Raw genomic sequence first — 12769 nt, forward strand, 5'->3', positions numbered from 1 at the left:
GTTCATCATTTTACCCTTCATGGTGGTATAATCTGCTAATACAAGGCTTTTCCAACACATTTGCTAATTTATTTTATATTTTTAGCTGAGGGAACGATATAACAGTGACTTAGGTCCAATATATTAGTAAACCTTCCAACTTTTTCAAATGATTTTCATATCATTTTAAGCTCATTTGTCACTCTGCTAATATACGGGACTTTCACTTCCATTGTGTCCACGTTTCATACTTTATAACTTTACGGTTAGATATGACAACAACTTAATAGTTCAAATATGCACGCAAATCTACCATTTTGTACTCATTTTGCACAACTTTGCATTCATTATGTGCCGTACGCATAAACTAGTTGTCCATTGAAAATACGTGCACATTTAAAGCATTCTATAATAGTCCGGCAGAACTTGTGTTTAGGTTCGCAACAGAGTCCATAGTTTTTCTTAATATGGCAACGGGATTCAAAATGGTTGCCTAGCAACTAGGTCAATTCATGCACACTTGTTCTTTATTGGTTTGTTTACCACATCATGAACAAACTAGATACTACTATACTATACTATTCTCCCGGCGGAATAAACGGGAGGGAAGTGCTTTTGTGGATCCGTTGGAAATTTTCAAAACTCGCATCACCAGCAGAATTAAATCTGAGTACCAGTATTTCAAACTTGTGAAACAGGAGGACAGGTTCGAATACATTTGGACTACAAATGACGCTCTTTGTTCCTTAGAAAATGGAAAATTACAAATCCAATTGTGAAAACTGTTATGGTTCTGTTTGTCAACTTGTCAAAGTCCTGGGCATGACGTTAAAACTGCATCCGTTTGTGGAGTTTTTGTACTTGGGAGAATGAGGTTACCCTTTGCCACAACTACCTCCAGGTCACCCTTGGGCAAGGTGTAGTACCTGTCAGCCTAGGGTGCCAACTTCCCACATAATAAGTTTGGTTGACGTCAGTAAGGGCATACGGTCGTAAAAGCCTGGCACCAACTCAGCCTCACGTCTGAGGTATTACCTAATAAAGGCAACGTGTATGGTAATTTAAATATGTATATATTTATCCTGGGCAAGATTTTATACTACATCCGGTTGTGGAGTCTATGGACTTGGGAGAATGGGGTTACCCTTTGCCACAACTATCCCCAGGTCACCCTTGGGCAAGGTGTAGTACCTGTCAGCCTTGGGTGCCAACTTCCCACATAAAATGGTTGGTTGACGTCAGTAAGGGCATACGGTCATAAAAACCTTGCACCAACAGATCCGTATAGGTGGACAATATTTTATGTAAATATGTATATATACGTTTCAGTTTTCCTTAGCATTTGGCAGGGGGGATCGTAACCTCTTGTAGTGAGAACCAGTGTGACTGGCCTGCCAACGAGATGCTAAGGTTTTTATAGTAAAAGTTATCAGTCACGTTCGTTAATGTAATTTCGTTTTATTTATCCGTATATCAAACATCACTATACTATTCTATACCTATACTGCTAAACCAAGTGGTTGATTTTGGGTGGACTATAGAAATGTGGAAGAAGATTATTCCTGAGATTCGTCTTCATCATCTGATTCCTGTGTTGGTATAGTTTGTTTATTGTTGCAAATAGAACTTCCCTGGCAGTGAAAAAATAGAGTACATGCTAAATTGGCTGCCACACATACACATACTTTGGAACAACATGGAGTCTCTGATGAACAAGAGCAACACACAAGTTTCAGAATATAATCTGGGGCAGCTTGTCTTGAAAGTGGATTTGTCGAAGATTGAAGGAATTTTGTTTCCTCGTGGATGGGGATCCATACTTAGTGGGATCTTTGGGGGATCTTGGAGGGCTCTTAACCAAATGGCACACTGATAATGAGCTTTTTTTACATTTTTCTTAAAGGCTTCTGTTGTAGGTAGTAGAGAACATAGTTTTGGAATTTTTGATGTGGTTTTTCTCCCAGCTCTTATTGCCCAGACTTTTATCCTTGCATCTGTCATTGTTGTTGCATTCGCCACATTATAACATCTACACATGAAAGTTCTCGCTTCCAGGATAACATCTTCTATATCTGCAGTTACATCATCGAGCAAGCCGAGGCTACACTGGCCAGTTTTGACAGCTTTCCACATCTTGCCTTTCCCAATTCCATGGGCACATTGACATAGTGTCACATCAGCTTAAAGCATGCGCTGGTAAAAGTTCCGGAATTATGTCTCTTAACTTCTTGACTGTAGCGTGTATATTAATAAAATCTCTTGTTATCTGTGTAGAAAGTGGTTTCATGGGAATATCTAGTGATTCGTTGTAATAATGATATAACAACGGAATATAAATATCTGTGTCATCTGCCACTATAACCACATGTTTTCCCTCCTCCTTGGCTGCATAAATAGTCTGTGCTTCTGTAATGGTATCGGCTTCCACGTGAGTTGTCCTGGGATCCCGTTGCTTAATGATCACCTCACCTGGAGCTATTTTGACTGCGGTATCCTCCTGGCCAGTAATGCTAACTCTACTTTGATAGCCTCCGGACACAACAGCTTCTGATACCAGTGTTTCAACAATGATTTGAATCAATTGTCTCTTGTTTTCAAAGACATTGCGAGCTTGGTGAAGAGTTGGATGACTGCTGAAATGTCCATCAGGACCCCTTGTTATACGAGTTGAATATTTAGTACTAAAGTCAATATACACATCAAACACAAGATAAACGTCACTACATCTGGGTCGTTGTTGCAAATACTTTTTGTCGGATTCCACATAGTTCCGGACTAGAGCTTGGATTGTTGGGCTAGATGCTGGCCATGGAATACACCAGAGGATTGCACAACCATCCAGAACAGTGCAATCCATTCTATCCGCATTTCTCCTTGAGACCTCCACTCTAGTGCTGTTCTTTAAGTGTATATGCTTTGGACTTACAGGTCCGCATTTCTCCTGAAATAGAATTGGTAAAATGAATCTGAGCCAAAACCATACAACCTGGAACCTATCATCATCTGAGACACCTTATAATTCTGCAAGATCTTCCATTGATTGAGAACAGGTGTGAAGGATGAGTGCCCAAGTTTCTGGTTTTCGTGTTCCTGCTCGTCCATGTCTATGGCTCATAAACGTTGATTCTATAAAAAGGTCGCTCCATAAGCCATTCCAAAGACCTTTCATGTGCCGCATTACATGAGAAAGTAGGGCAGCATGTGCTCTGGCAAATTCTAAATTGTTCTCAGGTACACCAGACCTAACTTGGCATAGTTTTGATGTCCTTCACGCAGTAGACATGTAGTAACAAATCTCCCTCCCGTTCAGCTCTAACATAAGCCATCATTATCAAAACAGGTTTGATCAGACAATCAAGCCAAAGCCTACACGTCCTGCTTTTCTCTGCTCTCTCATCTAAATTATCCATGAACGTACCATAGCATTGTTCTGTAAGATTGTTGATGATTGATTCAGGAATCACTTCTGCCGTCATTCTGAGGGAAATTTCTTGCCTACTAGAATTTTCGGAACCCCAGCAAACACAGAAGACATGATATATGTTAGTCCAATTTCGGTCATAAGATTCCCAATGGCACCAATGTAGCTCATGAGCATATGCATTCCACCAAGCCTTAAGATGAACAAGGAGGATGGAAAAAGCTCTTGAATTGTCCATTGGATCTCCACAGCATATCTGTAGAGCTGCTGGTCGAAGGTGAATAGTGTAAATGGCTGACCTGTTGCCTCAGAGAGTCGCTTTATTTGAGCATTGATGTCAGTATTGTATCATATTCTACAGGAGGCATATCAATCAGAGGAAGGTAAACTGCCTTGGCTGCAAGGTCTGTCCCTCTTCCATTGTTCTTGTTGTGTTGCACCCATTATATTCTGGGCCATCATTGTACATAACCTTGAAGAATTCGAGATCCCTTTCCTTGGCCCTGCTCAAGGCAAGTGTCGTACGTGCTAGAGTGGTCAGAGTTGGAACTTGTATTTTCATAGTGTTTTCAGGTGGTGTTGCCTTCTTTGTACCTGCATAACGACCAACCTCACAATTTGAAACTTTGTAAGTCGTGGTATTAATTCTTCAGTGTCATCGTGTTTTTTTCTTATTGTCTATCTGGATCATAAGTAAAGCCATTGAATGTGTTTGGACTTTTCCATTTTGTGAATGGATTTGTTGACAAAATTGTCACCCACTCATTGTTTCAGGCCATCTACTTGTCCCTTCAATCCAGTGAGATCAATGTTAGCATTTGTTACAGAGGCAACAGATTTCTTGAATCGCAGTAATTCATCATAAGAGCATGTTATTCCAAAATCATAGAAGGCATTGACTTGTTCTTTGCAACACAGCTGAAGCTATCTGTAGAGGAGTGGCTAGGTTCTTCACTACTGACGGGATATTTCCTATAAGGCAGTGACATATTTAGTTTTTGGCTAACCTTTGACCACTGAGGGTGACACTTTGAAACATGGAACATATGTCTTTGTTAATGAGGCTGTGATAACTGTTCCTATCAATTTCAATGTTGCTTATCTCAGCTTTGATCTGTTTGGCTACCCTTAATTCCCATTATAATACCGTTATTTCACGAAAAACTCACCGTTCTGGCTAAATTCGCTCGAATCGGCATGGAAAACACGCACGCTTGGTCATAGACAATTTTGCAATGCAGAGACGCGCGCACATTTAAATTAACCACAACCCAAAACATGATGCGTTAAGAGAACGCACATAAGCCATCATATCTTCTCGAGTGCTGTCTCGTAGTGGTTGTCTGAAAGTGATCGAAAAATGTTCTTTGTGAGCTCACACATGTGGTGATTGAGTGATACAATGCTAGTTCTGGGGCGCGTCTAGTTACCTTATGTCGTCTGATAATATGGAATCATGTGATGCCAAATAACCAATGAGAAAGTCGCATTACGATTACGGAATGAGTATGGTATTATAATAACAATTTTAAAACAAGACAAGATAACAGAGAAAGTTTTACAAACGAGTTTTGGACTAGTTATGCATCCGTTTATTCTATGAGGTTTCATATATACAGAACCAACATGTTTTTAGATATACCCAAATAAAACTCAAACACTGCTCTGAATTATACACTCTCTTCATATGGGATAAAATAAAGGCCATGAAGGGGTAACAGAGAAAATATAAAAGGACCTATTAGATACTCAAACCATTAATAACACAAATCGCCTGTACTAAAACTAATTGTATTCATAAACACAGACATATGCCCTTGTACTTCAAGTTGCCCAATGCAGACAGAAAGCCAGCAGGTGGTTTGGTGAAGCTAACAACATGGACAATATTTTTGGACAATAAAAAAAACTATGGACCCTATTACAAGGTTTTGCCAAAAGAGCCCTTCCTTCTGCCGGACTATAAACTTAAAATATCAAAACAATCAGCACGAATTTCTACTGTAAATGTGTGACATCACAATAATAAAAATAAAGAAAATGCTTTATGTCTTTTTCATATTTGTGACGAAACCAAAAAAAAATCACAAGCTGATTTGCTCAGGTAGTCTCCATGCAATTACTAGCCAAGCCCGATTGATCTTAACTTTTTTGATAGGTCGATCACCTGACACTTCGTCTATTAGGATCATTTGCTTCGAATTGGCGGGCATTTAATGTTTGAAAATGTTTTAAAATTGCATCCGTTTACTTGTGTCTTTCGTAATGTTACTTGTGACCTTTTCGTGCTCAATGTTGAAAACGCTGTTTAAAGTGATGTTTTTATGGCTGACTGCTCATATCGGTGGAATGATTGTCCGCAGTTATATGAAGTACTCCCTGAACCATGGCTGTCTTACTGGAGGCGGTATTTTCATTTTTTCTTATACTGGTCATACACTTTGAACTTAAAAAACAATAACATTGAGTGTTATATATACGGAGCAGTTTGGTCAGGTTATCTGCCCATTATTGCACATCAGTGTTCTTATTATATTTACACAACGGTAAAGTTCAAGGATAAAACGAGTAGTAGAGTATTAATTACTATTAAAATCCGAACGACACGATACGGACGAACGACAATCTATGATACTTTGTATGGAGCCCCCCCCCCCTGTAGCTGGTACAGTTTTACGGAAAATAAAAAGAGCTTTTTACAATATACAAGGAAAAAATGACGTTTTTACAGTTTACAGTGAAAATTTAATTTTGCAATGAATTGTGTCATCTTGTAATTTCACAGTTTCGAAAATGTAATTTTCGAAATGTGTTCCGTTTGAATCCAGGACTGCTCTCTCTTTTCATCAATGATTATCGAGACAGTTACTTGATAAAGACAACGCTAATTCCATAGGGCAAAGAAACGAAGAAAATATTGATGTGTTTTCCCAAAAATAATGATGCCAAAACCACGAATTAAAATGCGCGCAGCGGGCGATATTTTCAAAATAAAGCGGAAATTAGTGACAACTTGGGTGAAATTAATACTGTACACTCGTTTGGTATAAACAGATCCTTAAATACGTAGAAATACGACCGGACAATATCTATCCTTCTGAAATATGCCAAAGACAGAAAAAATGCAGCATGTTTTTTTATGAGCCAAAAGAAACAAAACAAAAATTCTACGAACGAAACAGACCCTGTTTGCAATGTTTATTTTCACCGCGGCATCTCTTAAACACCTTTTCAAAATTTGCGATGTTAGTTTTACAAACGTTTAACAAATTGTTATTCTGATTTTTGTTGGTCACCATATGAAATAAAAAATCTTTTGTTCGAAGGGCAATATCCATGTTTCACCAAAGCATCCAACTGGTTGGGTTACCTTTCCAGATAAATGTATCAAATGTTTTGTTTCGTCTAATAATTTGGTTAAAACAAGACATGTGTCACTAGAATTAGAAATTTCAATCCAACATTAAGATATAAACTTTTACATATTACATAATGGGATGTAAAACATTTCACTATTCTTTCAACACTGTGAATAGAATGTTATTAACGATTTATAACTACAGTTAGCGATATATTATTGAAGTTACCTGCAACGTTATGAATTCCATTGGAAATCTAAAGTATTTTTCACATCATTCCACAAAATGGTTCCCCTTCACAATCATAAATAAGATATACTAAATTGAAGTGAATAATTTAAATTTCTGACACTAAGTTTTAAAAAAATCGCTAGATCATTTGGTTAGGTCTTACATACAAGTACTTGCCACTCCCGATGAAGTTTAACACACGTTGAACACTTGACAATAGAGTTACTTAGGCATGATGAACTGGTTCATAATTTTCGGTCATTTAATAATTCAAAATATATATTGATTCAAATTGTTTCGGATTTGACCTATGACATCTCCTTGTTCAGACGACGATGATTTGACACACGTTTACGAGGCATTTGGTCGATTTTACAATACTATTTGCAAAAATACAACTGCATAGATAAATTTCCACACATAACTTGCAACTTTTCACTCGCTTTATCCATCATTGCACACAATTTCTTTACAATTGTACATTCGGTTTGAATATCCGACTACTTATATATTGGGATTGCTTTCAAACGACTTTTAATTATGTATTCTACCTTCATCTACGGAACATTTTTCCATGATATCTCCCATCATTTCAATGACTTTTCACAACTAACGGACGGACAACAAATACATGTGGAGTCTTTATTTCATATCTACTCTTGTATTTTGTATTTCGGTAGCCATAAATTCTGATTATTTACGCGCTAAATAAAATAATACTCTGGTATTCAAACTAACTATAGATTTAATTATTCAATAATAGCATGTTACAAATGTTACGGGTGGTCATTTATATGCCATAAGGAAACTTTACACCAGACGCGAGCGTTGTTTCTGCAAAACTAACGTCAACAACAGGAAATGTTAGTATAGACAATCAACATATTGGTACCATTTTCATGTTAATCTCCTTAGATTGTATTGTATTGACATTTCGTATATATTTCTTGTCGCCAAACGATCAATCTCGTGGTTTGACTATTTTTTTTGTAATATGCTGTAATACGGTAAGTAATAATGTATTAATGGTTGTAATGTTTGTTTGTTTCTTTGTTTTAATCTTGGAATGTAATTAACTATGTGTCGGAATATATAGCTATGAAATATGATTCAATCATAAGACGCAAAGTGCTTTCCCAGAGGTCTCGGTAATACACAGACGAAGAATTCCGTCCAATATATTTCAAACGATGTGGACTAAGTGAATTCAGAGTATCTGAAACTAACCGTAATATCACGCTACTTAAACAAATTCAGTTTAGAGAATACACAGAATAGCCGACCACACATACATTTTAAAACATAGATTTCCAAATACTGATATACTTATGATGTGGAAACACGGCTGGTTAATGTACATCTCTCAGTCTACCATAAATATATTGCGAAATAATATTTTGAAACACGTGCTAGTTGCCATGTCGACATCATGATTTAAATGTAAAAAGCAAAAAGAATGGCCACAATAAGCGCCTACAACGCTTAACCCACCATGAACGACTTTTTATAAGGTAACCTTTAATGGTTTCATGTTTCTGTGGATTATAATTTTGTTTCAAACCTGTTTTCTTCTGTAAACTCCCATGTGAAATCCATTATACTTTACAAATGACTTCAGCTCAGCCTAATAATAGTATGAGGTTATTAAGTATGCACAAAGACAGCACAACATTCCATATTTAGGATTCGCATTTCTAATATGCTAAGATGAGAATACCCCGTAAAATACCGCAAAATTACAACACGAAGTAACTTATGGCGTTACGGTGACTGATGTATAATAGTACTTTATTTTCATTATAATAACTGAATGCCTGTTATTATGCTCACATGGTAACTGGATTTGGGGATTTAGCTTGAGAAACCAAGACTTACACCAATTATGGCGCCTATTTAAATTATTACTATAAATATCATTGCAACGATGTACTGCCTGAGTGCATACTTTGAGGTATTCTCGTAATACCCTTATTATTATACATCTTTTCCTTTCAAGGATACATGATGGAAATGCCGAAATCCAAAATGTTTAAAGCAGAATCAGCGAACTTCTTTGTGTGGAGTGACGGCCACGTTCGTTTTTATTGTTAGAGGACGCTCATGCGCGTAATCATTCCTCATTTGAATTTCGCATTTCCTAATATGAACATGACAGAACGGTTACAGCTGTATATTAAGGTAGCAGGATAGTTTTTTTGCATGAAAAATGTAAACACCTATAATCGAAATAAATTTTACAAGAAACCATACAATCTATAAATGTTTGGAAAGCTCTTGACTTGTATTTTCCTATTATTAATATTTTGTGAACATTGTGTTTGTTTTGGCGTCACGTGATTCTGAAAATCGGCGGGGCTGATAATTTAACTAACGTGAATAAAATTTTAATTGTCATCTCTACAGTCAATCATGCGATCAAAAACTTTACTCTGTTTTGAAGCAAAGGTCGTGAAGTTTAAATCCGTATTTCAATTTTTTGCATTAAGTTTTTTTTTCTTTCCGAAAATCACAAATTTCAAGCACGTTTTTTGGTGTTAAAATTAATGTATACCGATGGTTTGCGCGAGGTTTGTGAAAAAACTCAATAGAATTGTTCAAATATGTAAATACGGATATGAAGCCAACATATCCAAGAGTAAGAAAAGCTAAATGGCGACATCGTAGCGCTACTCACTGGAACGCCATTTAAAATTAGGTCAACGGTGATTGTCAGAAACCGAACACCGAGAAATCGGCACTTTTATGATTTCAAACTTTAATCAACGTTAACTCCCGTTTTAGCAGCAAAATTTACATGGGCTAATTGTAAATGAAATACTTTGAAAGTTGTTTTCGAGAAAAATCATGAACCGACATTTATATTTGTGAAATACTTTGTTTTTTGGTCGTTTTCTTTCACGCTATGGAGTTCTGTGGCGGTCTGTGCTGATAACGAACGGTGACGTCATTCATTAAAGCTTGGATTATGCAAAGTGGGCGGTTCTGTTTACGAGTAACAAACAATACAGACACTACACTTGGCAGTTGAAGTGTTTGCAAATACAGTGTATTTATTTTTGGGCCGTTGTATTTGTAAACTAATTAGTTCAAGCATGCCACGAGTTTCGAAGTCTCCTGGAGGCAGAAGAACACCTTCCGACAAAATCCACGACTACCCCAACTACCATCAACTGTCACTGCCACGTCAGCCGTCTCTTTTTCGTTTTCAATTTCTTTTAGATTGAACTTGATTTCCCGCAATTCCTGGGCTGCTTCTTTGAACTCATCTTCCAGTAGTAACTCTGCATTTTCGGCCGCAGCCCGTACATACTGGCGAAAGGGCGGACCCGTTACTGGTTAAGGTAACCCCAAATAGCTCGACAGTTTCACCAGAGCGCGCCGTGCCTTTCCATTCGCTCGCATTCCAATGGCAGCCTTTCAATTTATTTCTAAAACTGCTCCCTCTTCCGGGACGACGGGAAGCTAGGCTGGCTCAGTTTCGATCGAACACAATCTCCTTGCGTGCAAGAAGAATTTCAAACTGACTGCCCAGACCGTGACGCCTGCGCTTCACTATTGAGATATTGCCTACTTTGCAAAATTGACAAATCTCTTTTTCTAGAATGCCATTCAACAGTGCCATGTCAACGAGTCGAATCTCGCCGTCTTCAAACGATCGACCGTGACATTCACTCTCACTTTCTTCTTCTACGTCGGAAGGTAACAATATTTCCCTGCGAAATACAGACATCTCTCGAACGTTTTGAACAGGAGTATCACCCACTATATCGAAGTCTGATCATGGACGTACTAGAGAAATTTTCGCGTGCTTACTATCTCGTCCATAATTAGCGAATGACAACTAAACTAAAGAATTACTGACAAACCTCTCCTTCTTTGCATATTTTGCACATTAATGAAGGAAGCTGCCCTGCTTTTTAATTGGTGTGAATAGAATAATTGTAAAATGTGACCCAGTGGTGTATGCCGGCATGTACCATTTCCTGTGCTATTAAAAATTAAATCCCGCAAAACAGAGTTTTACCGTCTCTGTAACCTCGGGTCTTATACTTGTAAATGAATCTCTTTAATTGTAACCGGACTCACTGTTATCATCTATAAAAACTACCTAGATTTTAGATGATACTTTTATTTTTTACCGAAGTCGTACGAAAAAGTCAACCCTTGCCTTGCGTGAAACACTGGCCCATGTCCGATGTCAAGACGTCGGCCCGGGGGGGGGGGGGCACGCTACTATTTCGTTGCCGTGTATTTTGTTTGCACGAGTACATTAGATAAAACAACCAAGTATTTATCAGACAGATTTATTACATGTAACATAATTTAGGAATTTGGAAAAACCTAAGCATGCAAGTATGCCTACTTGGTGAAAACTCCTTTGACGTGGGGATCATATAAACCAGGTCCAAGCATATTCTTATCATTGATCAACCTTTACATGTAGTTTGTGGCCTGTTATATTATTTTATGCAATGCATAGCCACCACAGATTGTTGTATTTTATTGTTTGCAACCGTATTTTGTAAAAGGGAGCCCCCCCCTCCAATGTAACTGCATTACTTCTGGACTAAGAAATTAACCCCGTGGTCAGGCACCTTTCAATGACAAAGCCAAGAACAAATATTACAGAAATTTATTGTAAGTTTTTATTCTGTTAACATATAATTACATTGAAGTGGTACATTCATGTACTTTTTTGTTTATTCAACATTTGTTGTGTTTCAAAAGCGATTGTTTTGTCTTTGCTGTACTTCCTCATCTAGAAAGGCAGCAGTGCACACATCTTATCAGCTGTGTGTAAACTACAAACAGATATCTTATCAGTTGTTTGTAAATAGCAAATAAAGAAAGTGGCCCAACTTAAAACTATTTACCCACAGTTCAGTTACGTTTGTAAACCATGCATATTAATGAGATGCACTAGTTTGGTGTACACTGGATAAACAAAAAACTTGGCCATTTGTTTGCAAACAAGAAAAAAAAACAGTTTACTTGTACAAGATATTTTTTTCAATAAAGTAAATACACCAATGTATGTAGCATGCCTTAGGGAGCTTGCGTGATTTTCAAAAAAAATTTGAAAAGTGCTCAAAAAGCTATTCTGCTACCTTAATGCACATTTTGTCCATTATTATAACTGAATGCCTGCAATTATGCTCACAGCGGTAACTGGATGCATTTAGAACCTGGTCTGAATATCGTAGAAACTCTATTTTTTACTGTTTTTTGTAGTCGGTTGCCCTTTAAAGTAGCAAGTACTATACATGTTTTAGGCTATATATATATATCCTCTTAATATGCCGAAAAAGTGACCAATGTTCGCCTTTTAGATTATATTTGTCATCTGTTTTTTTTCGAATTATGTCCATTGAGACGACCGTTTGATATGTCACAGTTCCTCTACACCTGATTAGGAAACGATATGAGATCTATTGTCACAATGTGTGTTTCGCGTTCGTAAACTTAGCTTGCTGGAAATCCCCACACTGTCTACATTAACAGAAAATTAGCATATAGTATGACATCATTTTCACCCAGAATACCTCGCGATTATTTTCTGCCCAGGTGTACACAATTTTATTTTCATGTTTCAATGCTGTGCAAGTTTCAACTTTCTGACTTCCGTGTACTTCATTGTAACAAAATGCCGGAAAGGATTTTGTCGATTTTAGCGACTATGAAATTTATTTGGGTGACATAATGGAAGAAGGACCTCAGTATTTAGATGCAAAATATATGCACGAAAAGGATGTGAACAAATACAGATTGAGTCGTAACC

Source organism: Saccoglossus kowalevskii, chromosome 5, assembly GCF_978046115.1.
Source record: "Saccoglossus kowalevskii chromosome 5, keSacKowa6.1, whole genome shotgun sequence".
Taxonomy (NCBI): Eukaryota; Metazoa; Hemichordata; class Enteropneusta; family Harrimaniidae; genus Saccoglossus; species Saccoglossus kowalevskii.